Source organism: Gymnodraco acuticeps, unplaced genomic scaffold (genome assembly GCF_902827175.1).
Source record: "Gymnodraco acuticeps unplaced genomic scaffold, fGymAcu1.1, whole genome shotgun sequence".
Lineage (NCBI taxonomy): Eukaryota > Metazoa > Chordata > Actinopteri > Perciformes > Bathydraconidae > Gymnodraco > Gymnodraco acuticeps.
The window spans coordinates 149,306-165,248 of NW_022992152.1; the positions used below are offsets into that span (position 1 = coordinate 149,306).

General features: G+C 40.5%; 1 pseudogene; it reads right to left on the reverse strand.

Moving 5' to 3' along the window:
• Nucleotides 1-9,698: 9,698 nt before the first annotated feature.
• On the reverse strand, nt 9,699-10,219 carry LOC117538575 (annotated as a pseudogene).
• Between the last annotated feature and the right edge of the window lie 5,724 nt (nt 10,220-15,943).

Genomic DNA, 15,943 nt, shown 5'->3' on the forward strand with positions numbered 1-15,943 from the left:
TTTGCCATTTATTGTCTTGCTTATAATAATGATAATAGTCATTTATAAATATCATTTTGGAGCACACATTTGAAATCAGTAGGCGAGGCTGTAATTTCGCCAGCTGTTACTCTCATGAGCGAGGCAGAAAATAATAGTTTTAACATGCCAAAAAGCTGCTGTGTCGTTTATTGCACCTCAAACATTAAAACAAATCCAGAGTTACGTGTTTCTGTACTTCCTCTAAGAAGAAAGGACAGTAACAGAAGATCTTTGTGACGCCAGATGTGGTGTTGTTAATGCAATATTTTATCAGAAAAAAAATTCAGTTTAGGATGGCCGAAGACACTACACTACCCATAATCCCCAGCTATCGTTTGGGACTACAGTCCCGTTGACAAACCCCGTGATTAATCTTCAAGCTCTGGGATTTGATGTTGGAGTGGCAGTGCGCCAAGGTTACGCCGAGCGTCAAGCTCTTTGAAATGGAACGAAACCACGGCTGACTATTCAAAACTGGACTCGAACGCCCCCCCAGAACTACACATGCTGGCTATTGTGTTTTGCAACATGTTCTCTATGGCACGTCTCTACTGGGAATTGTAGTTTTAAAAGACGTTTTCGTTTTTCCCAAAATTAGAAGTTGACAGTATTAAACTGTGTACAGCCCTTGAGGTTTAGGCGACAGGAAACACATTGGTGTGTACACATTTAAAACATGTAATTACTAAATGGGTGAAAATCGCTTGTATCCATAATGGGCAGCATTAATATATACCCACATGACAGCTCATTGTTACTTTGTAATTCTACTCCACTACAATTCAGAGGTTAACCTGGTATTTTTAGTCCACTACAGTTATTTTAGTTACTTTGCAGATTCTGATTAATGATGTTAAATATAAACAACCCTTAAAACAGACTTTAGTTACACCTGAGTAAAATTCAAGGAAAGGTGATTGTCAATTGCCAACAATCAGGAGAGATATTTGATAGTTGGTGCTTGAGAAGACTAAACATTTATCTGCAGATCCTTATAAAGTATATTCATTACTCGTTATTCTCTACTAATAGTTAATTAAAAACTGTATATAATTGCTATTTTGCACATCCCTTTCAAGATTTCAAGATTTTCTAAGGTTTATTGACACATCATACAACTATGGTGTAGTTATGCAATGAATGAAAAACTTGGGTCACAGGTTCCTCAACAGTGCATTACAAGACATCTATCAATATGTGTGTATACCTCCACCATTAAACTGTCATATTCTGCACATTTCTTATACTATCTACATACATAAGAGTATAATTCATATGTATAATATCAGTTAAAATAAGTGCTTCAACATAGTTAACATTGCAGGAAAGCAATATTTTAGACGTTAAGTACTTTGTCAAGCTTAATAGTTATCTGTAGATAGATACCCCGAAAGCTTTTTTCTTATTTGAAAGAAGACCTTAACCTAAAGTATTCTTTAATGTTTAAATATAGGTTAATTAGTTTGTCTGTTTTGCACATCCTCCTATTAATATCTTTGTACATCGTGCACTAAACAGTTTTATTGTAGAGATCACTTACAGTATCTTCTTGATTTTTTTATATTCTATATTTATATCATTGACCTTCTACTTTCCCCCTATGAAAGTATGTACTCTTAATATTTTGTTCATCAAATAACATTATTCAACAAAAATAACATTATTCAACAAAAATAATTCAATAACGTGCTTTAACCACTAGGCGGTGCACACAAGGTACACACAGCATACTAATAATAACTTTGTATTATTAGCAGACCCGGCGCCAGAACAAATCTAAACGGAGGGCATATGATTTTCATGGGAGGGCACACAAAACCGTCACGTGCTGCGGGCCTGCGGCACAATATCAAACAGCAAGGCCAACAGCATTGCGTAAAGACGCACACTTATCGCAAACATACACAAATAAAGGGCAACATAGCAACCACTTTGAAACATTGTGTGCGTGGCAGCACAGACACTGGTAAATCACGAGCAGGGCACACTGGTTACGGATGGCAGCTTCCTCATCGCTGCACTCGGAGAGAAATAGTAGAGACGGAGACGATGAGCTGTTTAGCACGCCTTGGGCATGGTTTATTCTCCTATGCACTGCACTCGGACATGCTGTGGAGTGAATCGAGTCACCTCTGAGAGGGAGTTGGTTGACAGTTAAAAAAGCTATAATATCAACGACAGCTGACACGTAATAACGGCTCCGTGCCAGCTGATCTGCACCAAAGTTCTAATTTCCTTATTTGTTTCCTCGCGTATATGTCTCTCTCTCCACAAACGCTCACATGAAATGTGTTCTTTTGATGCGGCATGTCTTAGCAGTCCTTTATCCAACACATCCTCACTCCCAGGTGAGGCCCAGGCCTATGTTGACGTTATGTCAAGTCCCCTGTGTCGGCTTTTGCCAACGCAAGGGGGGGGGGCCTTAGCGTCCATTTTCAACGCAAGGGGGGGGGGGGGGCCTTAGGTCCTTTTTCAGCTTTCCGGGATGTCCATATGCTTCTATGGACGCTCATGGAAGCACGGCATTCGTTTGTGTCGGCTGCCCTTAAAGGCAATGTGAGCGTCCATTCTCATTGGATAACGGAGAATTGTACACCCGGAAGTAAGTATTCCCCTTACTGTCGATTGATTTTACAGTGATATCTGCACTACTCATCGACCTAAAAAACACCAGATTATCCTTGTTAATTACACAACATTGATTGGTTTTTAAATTGTGTGCAATGCTTTTGTATTTTTCCCCTTCGATTCGGAGAAAACAAATATTTTTTCGGAGTAAAGGATAGCAGAAGACACTACACTACCCAGAATCCCCAGCTATCGTTTGGACTACACCATGTGCTCTGTTTGACAAACCCTGTGATAGTCCTCAAGCTCTGTGATTGGAGAGTGTGCTCCGAGGGTTAAGCCGAGCCTCGAACAGCCCTTGAAATGGGATGGAACCACGGCAGACTGTCCAAAACTGGATTTGAACGGGTCCACCGCGTCCCCCCCCCCCCCCCCCCCCTCCCCCACCTCGTCCCCAGAACTACACATGCTGGCTATTCTGTTTCGCAACATGTTCTCTATCTATGGCACGTCTCTACTGGGAGTTGTAGTTTTAAAAGACGTTTTGTGTAGGGATGTGTACATCCCTGGAGGTTTAGGGGATAGGAAACACTCACATTTAAAACATATAATTAATAAATGGGTGAAAATTGCTTGTGCCCATAATGGGCAGCATTAATATATATACACACATGCCAGCTAAGGTCAGAAGAGCTTTATTTAACAGCTGGTCTTATGTTTGTGACCCCTGTTGTTAATTGATAACATTACATTAATTGATAAGCCTGAAACATGCACTTGTCAAGGTTCAGAGGCACATTTTGCAAATATGGCAGTAGCCATCGATCAGCTTAAGATAAGATATACTTTATTGATCCCAAGTTGGAACATTTGCGTTACATCAGCATGTGTAACAGTTAAATATGCAGTGGTGTTTATTTGTAAATCATTTAGTATAATCACACAAATTCTGTGTTTTATATTCAACAATTCTGTGTTCTTTATTTATTGATTGTTCAATACCTGACAAGGCCGGAGATGAAATATCTACATAGATCTTATAAGAGTATAATACATTATGTATAATATCAGTTAAAATAATTGCTTCAACATAGTTAACATTGCTGGAGGTATGCACAAATATTGATAGATGTCTTGTAATGCACTATTGAGGAACCTGCGACCCAAGTTTTTCATTCAATGCATAACTACACCATAGTTGTGTAGGCCTATATGATATGTCAATAAACCTTAGAAAATCTTGAAATCTTGAAAGGGATGTGCAAAATAGTCATTATATACAGTCTTTAATGAACTATTAGTAGAGAATAACGAGTAATTAATATACTTTATAGGGATCCTATTCATATCTAATAATAAAAATAATGAAATTCAATAACATGCTTTAACCACTAGGTGTCCCTTTATATCAGCTGTGCACCTTTATGGTGTAAATACAGCCTATCTACCAATTGGATCAAATATAAAAGTCAGCCGAATTAGTGTTGGTACTGCAAGGAGACGTATTGTGTGAAAAGAAATGTAAGATGTTGTTTAATGGCTGATATATTTATGATCCAAGTCACGTATTCAGTTTTTTCGGCAGTTCTCCTGTTTGTCTATAAGTCTTCTCATCAGGGCTCTATAAATAATGAACCACGGCAGATGTGTTTTTGTAAAATGTTTTCGGATATCATATCGCATTAACATCATATCCCAACATGCATTGCGAGTATAAACATCCAATCAACGAGCTTCAAACTGAGGATCTTGGGTAATCTGTTCAGTGGGTTTGTGGTGTGTATCATAGATATATATAAACACAAATGTATTACACACAATGCACTGTTTTTTGACAACAAAAATTCGTAACTAATGCACCATAATACATTCTGACGAAAAATAAAATTATGAATACAAATAAAATAAAATAAGCTTCCCGTGAGTTATTACAAGCTATAAAGTAGATTTAAAAAACGTTTTATATAATAAAAGCTCACTGCAGGACGTTGTAGAAATGCGTGTGTGCACCACGACAAAAGAGCCTCATTAACTTTACATTAGGGTTGTTTGCGTGGTGCAGACACGTAAATGTAACAAAGTTCGTGAGTCCACCACGCAATGCGGTGTTAAGGAGTCGTGGTGGAGTCACGCATTCTGGTGAGATCAGGTTGTTTGTAGAAGTTGTGCTTTGAGTAGTTCTGTTTGTGTCCCTCACAGTTAGCAGGCATTGTGACCTAGTGGACCAGACCTGCCCATCTGAGGAGGGGAAACCCACCATGTAATAGTGTAAAGTATGTTCACCCTTTTTACCCGTTGACAGCTGCTGAGCATTGACATTTTAACATATATATTTGTGAAATAAAGCTGCTTTCTATTTGTTCATGATTATGAATGCCTCTGTTATTGTCCTTGTGAAGGGAAGCCCCAACATCTGCAAAACAACTTTGGATTTAGATTGAGGGTCCACAGGTTCCTCCATCCCCTCAACTGGAGTTGCTGTTGTCAGCTATTTAAAGGGGACCCCAGCCACAGTTACCACATATGCATCAGAGAGGGTGTTTTCCCTGTTGGCCTAATATATGATTGGTCAACTGAACTTGGCAACACTAAACACAACCACACCTTAACATAAGCAAAAATAGACTATCTGCTCACCTGGAGATGTCGCACTAAACCTTCTCTACATTGTTGACAAGGAGTAAATGATATTAAATCAAATGTTGGCATTGCTAAACATTGCCAGACAAAACAAATGTTCTTTACAATCTCCAGAAGATGTTGGTCGGGAGGGATAATGGTCTGTTTTTAAAACGCTTTCTAGCACGTGAAGACCAAGCTGCCCATCACACTAAAGCTTTGTAAACATAGAATTGAGACACCACATTACCACAAATCATTCCCAGCTTGTGCAAAATGAAGATGAACATTAGGCAAAAAATACCATAAGCTTGTGTGGATATATCGTATAAAACATAATGTATTCATTTCAGGGGAGACTTGTTGCTTTGTGTCTCATGTTTCTTTTCATTCACAACTGATCGTCGCACTGACTTGCTCCTCTGCTGCCCTCCAGTGGCCACAAGGCACAACAGGTACTTTTACATTACAGCATGTAGCTCCAAATCACACAAGTATTTCCTTCTGAAAATGCACTTTACTAAAGCTCTAAACATGGCACTTGAGAAATGATGTGCCTCGTGTAAAAAAACTCTGCAATCCAGACTGACTCTTTTGATTTTTTTAATGTCACACCAGCAAAGCCTTGTACCCAGATGCTAAATGACTACTAAGCTACATTTGAAACATTCAGCACTTTTCTATAACTTAGAGGCTGTACTGTCTGCTGTTCAGCAACAGTTAAGGAGACTGGCTTCAAAGGGGAGATGTACCGTCAAAGTGTATGAATAATGCATTGTTTCCTTGTTAATAAAGTGAACCATTATGTTGCATATATCACAAACACAACAAGGACTTTCATTCACAGTAAGTGTACATCTGTGTCTTGTGGCCAAAGGCAGTTAACAGAGTAACAGCTGAACAGTGGCCTGGTTCAATAAGATGTCATATCTCAGTTGCCAAACACAAGCTATGCGAGATGCACAAACTGAGTGATAAGAATAATAATAGAAATCATTCCATGTGTGATCAAAACCGTAGTTGGTGTGGACAGTCTTCATTTCCATCATTGTTGGGCTCTCCTGAACTCTAAGAGACAAAGATAATGAACCCTAACTTGCTCCTGATTAGCTGGCGATCAGTGTGAGTGTGAATCTTCTTCTCCCTTAGCAGGTGCATGCACTATATGAATGTGTGTATCCTGCTGTTCAGCTTGATTTATGTCAAAGTCATTTGAGGGGTCACGAGAGTGGAAAAGTGCTATATCCTCCTGGGACCCGAGGAAAAAAAGTGTCTTCCAATTTCCTTTTTTGTGTGATTTCCTACCTATTTAGGGTTAAAAAAACATCTTGCAATTTAGACTTTTATTTTATTTTATTTTTAAATGTTACAGTATGTCCACTGTAGAGGATGACGGGATCATATCGAAAAGACAGCCAAAATTAACAGACTATGTAACGTTTTATGGTTATAGAGTGATATTAATACAATAATACATTCACCTTTATTTAAAACATAAATAAGTAATTGATCTGAACACTGCTGTTTATTTGGTCAATACAAAACTAGTTTGGTTTTTGGTGAATCTTTCCAGATCTTCAAAGACTTTGTAGTCAATGTACTGGGAAAAGTACCTAATTGACTCCAGTCGGCACGGGCTGTAGGGTCATCTTGACTAGTTTTATGGATGTGGTCTCCATTTGATCTTGCTCATAGAAACAAAGCTTGCATTCCTGAGGCAATTCTCATTTTTCGTGGCTCCACTTAAAATAAAAACAATAAGACATACGTGCTACTCTTGGCCCACAGAGGACCATGTCTTTCCAGCTCGTCCCTATATGTCTCTCTGTCTGTGTCTGTGCGCTCATGGAGCCTCCTGCATCTTCCCCCCCCCCTTCTTCTTGACCCTCTTCTATCCCAGGTGTGAAATCCTCATCTCTCTCATCATTTCGAGCTCAACATCTGAATCTCCCTTAACTATCTGGTACAGAACATTTCTGCTTCAGTTCGGTCTCCTGCAACAATATTGAGTCATAAAGTCCATGAAGATGGTCCTGACGTCCACTAGAATGGACATTTATAAAAGAGCTATTTGAAAACTTGAATTCTTTAATTGCTTTTAGAACTAATTATAAAGTTCCTTACATGTTAATAAACAACATATATGATTTTCATGGTAAAAATTACAATTATTCAACAATATTTGACTTCTCCTCCTGCTTCTATAAAATGTTGTTTTGCCAGCCATTTTGGATGAAAAGAAAGGCACTTCCCAGCATGCAATTTTAACCAATGACATATCACTGGAAAGACCAGGATGTCCTCTGTACAGTACATCAGGGATTGATAGAGTAGCTCAAAAGAGTAAAAGGAGATGCATGTTTACTACAGTGAATAGAGTGCTATATATATATATATATATATATATATATATATATATATATATATATATATTACTATACTCTGTCATCTTAACTATATCTGATAACTCAAGCCCTCCTTTCGTTAAAACAGAGGATGAATGTCTTGTTTATCAGCAAATAGTTCTGTTGAGTACATTTTAGGTTTGTACGTTTACGTCCATGTGAAAGAGAAACATGATAAGTGTCCCTGTCCATTAAACACCTGTTGTTCCCATAACCTGAATATTAGTGATGGTACTTTTCCCAATAAATCATGTCGCCAAGACTAGGCTCATCACTTTGAAGCATTCCTAAATAAAATCTGTGCAAAAGTTTTGAATAAAATAACACAAACAATAACCAAAGCAGGACTATACGGTCAACAGAAAAGAGCAGGTTCAGCCCGTTGGTCATCCACACACCAGGTGCCCTAAATACCTGACCACATCCATGTGATCATTGAATGATATACAACTGTGTGTGGTTCAAACAAATAAGTAGAATACCAGGAATAATAAGCAAAGGCAACAATCTGTGGATCAAAATGTAATAATAATGCATCATCATTATTTACTAAATGTATTTATGATATTTTTAAAAAGGTGTAGAAATAATTCCTTTGATTAACCCCTGGAGCGACCAGTGTGAATATGTAACATTCATGAAAATAAAGGTTAGACAAAAGGACTTCTGTTCACACACATATACAAGCAGGGTCGGCTCTAGAACAAATCGAATGGGGGGGCAATCATTTACCAAGGGGGGGCACACACTGCCGTCAACAACCAACACACAAACACCAACGCAACTTCAATTTAAAAAAACATGCTGTAAAGTCTATTGTCTTTCACACACATTGCAGGGGTGTATGTGCTATTTCCTAGCGCACCTATGACTTGTGCAGACATGCACGGTTGTGGCACAACCACCAAAACAGAAACATATGGACATAGGCCACCATATGAAAAGTGTGCAAATGTATTTTGTATCCTATCCATGTGAACATGTTTTAGGTGGGGGGTGGACCTAACCTCCTCTAGGAGGGTCTGGGGGCATGCTCCCCCGGGAAGATTATTTTTAAAATATTGAAGTTAAATGCATCAATCTGGTGCACTTTGAGAGCAAAATGAAGAGATCTATGGATAGCCTACATCTCTCAGCATCCATATGAAACAGAACTGTACAGATTTACTTTTTCTTTATGGATATTTTACTAATCACTCCCCTTTTAAACTGTATTCTTGTGTTACTGTCCTATAGTATTTCATACCCGTTTTTCATTTATTCTCTTATTTTTTTAATAACTAGGCTATAGGCTAATGATCATATACATGTGTTCCTCGCAAATACTTGTTTACATAAATGGTGACCAAACCGTTTGAGACCCACTGAGATAACTTACACTAAAGTGAACTATCTAAACACTGAGAGAGTCCTTACCTCACTGAGCTGACGTTATAAGATCCTCTCAGTCTGACAGGAGAGGACTCTCCTCCACCTTGGTGTAGAAACAGCTCTTTATATCTGTTAGCATAGCCAGCTAACCAGATGCTAACAACAACATTCCACGTTACCGCTCGCGCACTCACAAAATGCGATCGTGCCACACACACAGAGAGCCGAGCTTGAATGAAACACAGAGACCCAGAAGTAGGCTACTTGTACTGTACTGTATATCATATTATTTTCGATGGCTTTACTGTATAATCAGTGTAACAGATGAACAGATTGCCACCGGCTTTCATCTAAAACACACAGCCACGTAATGATAACAAAACAAAAGTCGGGGGTCATTGGTCAAGCAACACACCAATCAGAGAGCAGCAGTGAGCACACCTCAGGCTGTGTTTTATATTTGTATTCTTTATTTCTGATGTATTTCACACAAAAAACCTTTAGTGGAAACGTTTTCACTTATATGATTAAAAAAAAAAAAACGGCAAAGTGGCAAGGCTTGCCCACCCTGCGTTGGGGGGGGAACAGTGACTCATTTGGGGGGGCATGGCCCTCGAATGACCCCCCATGACGCCGACCCTGTATACAAGTGTACATCTGTGTCTTTATTGTTGTCATGTTAACAAAACAGGTGAACACGTAACATCTCAGCTGCTAAGGACAAGTTGTGCGAGATGCACAAACTGAGGGAAAAGTATCTGAACAAGGCCCATCATTCCACTTCCCCCTCCAGTTGTTGAGTACACAGTCTTCACCTCGTCCGCTGTTGTTTGGTTGTCCTCTATACCAAAATAAATACTTGGCTGCACACCCATCAGACCACATCCATCTTCGGCGATGTCATAGAGTCCGATCCATGTCAATCCCTCAGCAGGGTCAGAGCTTTTGATCAGGAATTTGACAAAATCCTCTTCCTTTGTACTGTGGATAGACACCAGGTTGCCTCCCTGGGACACACAGTAGAGCTCTGCATCAGCCCAGGTGCTCTCTGTGTTGAAGTACTTGTAGCAGCGGCCGTTGAAGGAGAACCAGAAGGAGGGACAGGTGTCTTGTTGTAGCTCCATTTGAGGGTCATCTGAAGAAGACACAGCACCCAGAGCCAGGCCCAACAGGAAGAGGAAAACCAGCATGATGATGATATCACTGTCTCTGTCTGTTAAAGTTGCACTGAACCGTTGGATATAGGGGGATGGAGATTGTGAAGCTTCTAGAGATGGGCGAGTCATGATTAATCCGGATCATTAACCCGGATCCTAGTAATGAGCCGGTCGTGACGAGTCTCCCTCTCGATTAACCCGAGTCCTTTGAGTCCTACACCTGATGTGACGTAACAATTAAAACTATAAATTGCGTCACTCTTTACTCTCTTTATAACGTGTACAATCACATTACAACGTTGTTGTATCCAGAGATCCAGCAGACTCGTCGCCATGCACGAATCAACAGCAAATTCAGCCCCTCCTCCGGCTCCCGCGAGAGTCCCGTGAGCCGTGAGTCGTTGGACTCGCGGGAGCCGTGAGTGAGCCGTGAGCCGTGAGTGAGCCGTGAGCCGTGAGCCGTGAGTGAGCCGTGAGTCCGCAAATCTCTGAGTCTGCTGCGACTCGTCGAGGGAGCCGTGGGACTCGCGGGAGCCGTGGGACTCGCGGGAGCCGTGCGAGCCGGAGGAGGGGCTGAGTCTGCTGTAGATTCGTGCATGGGGACGAGTCTGCTGGATCTCTGGATCTGCTGCCTGCTATATGTTACGGCTCTGAGTCCTCGTAGGCTACTGGTCTCTCTCGATCATTGACCTGGATTCACGGATCCCGCGATTTTTCCGGCTCTAAATTAAGTTTCAGTGTAGACTTCTAACAAAATGGTCATGTTGTGCAACAGTCTCCTGTAATAATATCTGCATTTCCAATAAGGATCTTACTTGGAAACTCGTTTATTTTGAACATGGCACACAAAAAGAAACAAATGATAGAAAATTGCAAAACAGTTAGAATATATAAAATGTAATTATACAATTATTATTATTATTATTATTATTATTATTATTATTATTATTATTATTATTATTATTATTATTAAATGAAAACACAATTGTGCAAAATTAGCTTAAGTACAGGAACATATTAAAATAACTATATACATATAATGCAAAACACTTATTTTTAAAAATGCACACACACACACATGTTTTATTAAAGCAAAAGACACTGTGTAGCGGAGGTTAATGTAACGTTAGTTTAATATGCTGGTTAAATGCAACAACTTTTCGGTTTCACCGGTAGGATTTCTACGGTCTTGGTCATGCTGACTCATATGACTCAAATGACTCAAATGACTCGTATGATCCGGATCTCTTCAATGATTGACTCAGAAGACTCCGAGTCCATAAAATGATCCGGATTTGCCATCTCTAGAAGCTTCAAGTGACAGGCTGCTTCTTTATATATGTGTGAGAGTGTGACGTCATTGTCACGTGACGTGATGACATGACCGGTGCCCTGTCAAATGTAAGTTATAAAAGTTTTGTTCAGAATTATTCAGAAAACCGTTCTCCTCTTGGCTGCACGCGCACCGTTATCTCCCTCAAGGTAGGACTCGCGGGTTTAAGGTGGTTTTATGGTATTTTCAATGAACCTATGGAAGTGTCTCAGTTCAGTTTGGATTTGATCAGGGCGAGGGCAAGATACGTTTTCCAATCATGGAGGGAAACTCTTCAGACATTCAAAGCACGAGACCAGGTCTGTTACAAGCAATGTGTTTTTAATATGGTGTTTTACTCAAAGTTGTAATCGTTTGTAAGCAACTTGTACGTGTTTTGCAGAGTGTAGAAGTGCTCATAACCAGCCGAGCAACCCGGGAAACTGGCAATGGACATTTGTTCACTTTTTCTTCTAGCTTTTATTATTATGTATAACTGTTTTTGTGTTTAATCCATAGAGCTGAGTATGAGCGTTTCCCCTCCTGGATTGAGCCAGGAGGATCTATTACTCTGTCAAAGAAAGCCTGGTTTTTAACCTTCTTTTAATGTTATTTTGAATTGGTGTTTGAGCTGGCAACTATTATGTTGCGTTTGTTTTTTAAAAAGACTACTGTCCTATAGTGCTTTTTTAAAGTTTTATTTTCTGTCAATTGTTTTCTTGTGTAGGCAATATAATTGACTAAAGTTCCTCTCCTCTCCCTCTGGGGGGAACCTTGTCTGCTTTCAGTGTAGGGACTGCACGGTGTGACACTTTAAAAGGGTGAGTAAACTAACTCTCACTCTAATCATTTTGTAGAAGTTGTGCTTTGAGCAGTTCTGTTTGTGTCCCTCACAGTTACAGGCATTGTGACCTATAGTGGACCAGACCTGCCCATCTGAGGAGGGGAAACCCACCATGTACCGTTGGCAGAACAGTCGATCCTACGCTGTCATTGGAGGCAGTCGCAATTTCTACAGGCTCGCACTACCTGTTAGCATCTAGCTCTCCTGCTTACAAACTTTTAGCCATCCCTGCTTATACAAGTAGTAGTTTTAGTTGTCTGTGATCTGCCGAGGCCTACTCCCACCTGTCGAGTACGGCTGTACTGAGGTGTTTTTCCTCCGGAGACGTCGCGAAGAGACGGTGCGGCTCCACCTGTTGCTGCATGCGATCTGCGATTTACGGAGGCCTGCTCGTCGCGAAGAGACGGAGCGGCTCCACCTGTTGCTGCCTGCGATTCTGCGATCTGCGATCTACGGAGGCCTGCTCCCACCTGTAGAATACGGCTGTACTGGAGAGGTGTTTACCCCGGAGTCGTCGCGGAGAGACGGAGTGGATCCACGCTTCGGGCTTGGCCTGCTTCCACCGGGCGTGTGCTGCTGTACGGAGGATAATTTTACCACCGCTGGGGCCTGCTTTCCACCTGTCCTGGTTCTGCTGTTGCAGAGGCCTGCTTTCACCCCGGGGATACCACGGAGGGACCGGAGGGCTTCCACGCTGCTGTTTTCGCCTGTCCTTTGCTGCTGTGCTGATTTTGCTCCAGGAACATCGCGGATACTGTGTGCTGGTCTGTGAAAATGGCCCATATCGGGATTCTGCTGTGCCTGTTAACTATTTTGGACTATGAGAAGATCTCTAGTCATTCTGAGAAGTCTACTGGATTCAGGTCTGTTCTGCCACCCGCAGTGGGCATCCCCTGCAAAGGTTCGGATGTGTTGCTCAAACAATTACCGGTTGCCTTGTCACAGACAATCTGCTCGACAAAATATGTTTGTCTTTTTTGTTTTCCTGCGATGATGGTTCTTCAGGACTGCTTCTTAAGCTCTAATCACACTCTCGCAGACTTTTCCGGTGTTTCTAAATTAGATGATAATGTATGTGTGTCGTTTAAGAGGAAAAGATGCCTGGTTTTTGTTGTTGTTATTACTGTCAGGAAATGTACAACCTAACCCTGGTCCGCCCAGTAGTAGTAGTCAGATCGCTACTCCTGCTGATTTTAAAGCTAGGTCTCAGCTGTCAAAGACTCCTTGTCTTCACTAGCAAATCTTTTATAACAACTAGACTACAAGGAAATAGTGCTACTTGGAGATTTTAACTGGGACTGGTTAACTGCAGTGTCAGAGGATTTAAAAAACCTTTTTATCTCTTTAAATGTTACTCAGATTGTGGACAGTCCGACTCGCCCTAACATTAAGTCCCCTAATAAATCCTCCCTAATTGATCTCATTTGAACTAATGTTCCCCATAAATATTCATCTGTGGGAGTATTTGCAAATGATCTGAGTGATCACTGTGTTGTAGCCACAATTAGGGACACTAAGGTCCAAAAGGTTAAACCTCGCATTATCATTAAGAGAGACAAAAAACATTTTGTGGAGCAGGGTTTTGTGCATGATCTGTTTGATTTTGATTGGGGTAAAATCGATCTGTGTGCTGATGTAGAAACTGCATGGTCTTATTTTTAACTTGGTTTTATGGAGATCATTGATAGACATGCACCCCTGCGTAAATATAGAGTAAAGGGACGAGACAATCCTTGGTTTTCTTCTAATCTGTCCAGTCTCCTTCATGAGAGAAACAAGGCCTGGGCAAAGGCTAGGAAATCAGGCTCAGAGGTAGAATGGCTGCATTTTAGGCAGCTAAGAAATAGCTTCACTTCACATATCAAAAGTGCTAAATCAAAGTACTATCTGTCAGTAACCACAAAGAATCTGAATAATCCTGAACATTTTTGGAAAGCCATTAAATCGTTATCCACCGGCGATATCCGTAATGAGCTACCTCTGTGCATTACCACAGCATCTGGCACTATATCGGACAGGGCTACTATGCTAAATTGCTTTAATGAGCATTTTGTGTCCTGTGGTTCTCTATTTGATTCTGTCACTAACTCTGCTTCTGTGAACACTACAGTATGTGACTCTGAAAAACGTGTGTTGGAAAACCTTTTTAGTTTTACCCCTTTTACTGTTGATGTTGTTCGTGAAGCTTTAACCAAGTTAGATCCTAAGAAACCGGCCGGCCCGGACAACGTAGAACCTTTCTTTTTAAAGATAGCTGCAGATTTTATTGCTCCACCTCTCACTACTCTTTTTAACCTCTCCCTCAGCTCAAACACAATTCCAAAATTGTGGAAGTCAGCGTATGTCCTGCCTTTGCTAAAAGGAGGGGAGGCCACCTTATTAAATAACTATAGGCCAATCTCTAAATTGTCAGTTCTGGCTAAGGTTCTTGAACGCTTAGTGAGTGAACAGGTAAAGGTGTTTTTATGTACAAATGACATCCTGTCTAAACATCAGTCAGGCTTCAGAAAGCAACACAGCACCATCACTGCCACAATGGAAGTGGTGAATGATGTGGCGAGTATTTTAGATAATAAGCAGAGTTGTGCAGCTCTATTTATTGACCTTTCCAAAGCGTTTGACACCGTCGACCATCACATTTTAAAGCAGAGGCTAGCCAGTATAGGCATGTCATTATAATTAAAATACAAAAACAGCAGGTATACACAAAGGTGTTTTGAGTTGATGATGTGAATGGCCCCACTTCACTTGAATAGTTTTGATAAATGGAAAGACTAAATGCTATTTTATGTGTTGAGGAAATGACCCTATCTTACTATGATGCTTCAAAGATATGATGAACTTGATGGATTGCTTCAGATATTTCAACCAAACAGTAAGTAAAGGAGTAAGGGAAATGCAACATAAAATGAATCCTACTTAGCAGTACTAGGTTGACTCAACTGAGCTTCTGAATGCAGGATATTTGTATACGGTATTTTCACTCTGGTATAACTTTTACTCAAGCAAAGTATCTGAATACTTCTCCCACCGCTCTACTCATGTGAATGAATAGTTGTCCTGCAGAAAGTTTGACACACACACTCGCTGCTGTACCAAGGCTTTTTTATTGAGTTAAATTACATTTAACAGTGAACTGGTCAAGAGAAAGTACGGAGGGGGTACATGAACAAATTATTGATCATTTTGTTCACAGTCAAGGTAAATATAATACGTTTTCAGGCTTTTCTTTTTAACTCTTTCACAGAAAGAAATAATAAAGCATTATATACACAAACTCACTTACTCAATATGGCAATACTGTGGAGGTGTTCACTGATACACAAGGCAGGTCAACATGATTACAGCTCCTGCTCATGTACTGTATGACCTCAGGTAATCTGTGGTATTATGTAAGAATTAAGGATCACTTTTCAATTGTTTGAGGGTTTCCAGACTTGGGTTTTGTATTAAAAACAATGGGTTATGGATTATATCAGTATGCAGGGAGGCGTGTGGCGCAGTGGATAGAGCGTGGTGTTCGGATCAGGGGGTCACAGGTTCAAACCCCACTGCAGTCAGCATGTTGTTGTGTCCCTGGGCAAGACACTTCACCCCAAATTGCTCCTGTGTGGATTGTCCACAGTATTGAGTATGTAAGTCGCTT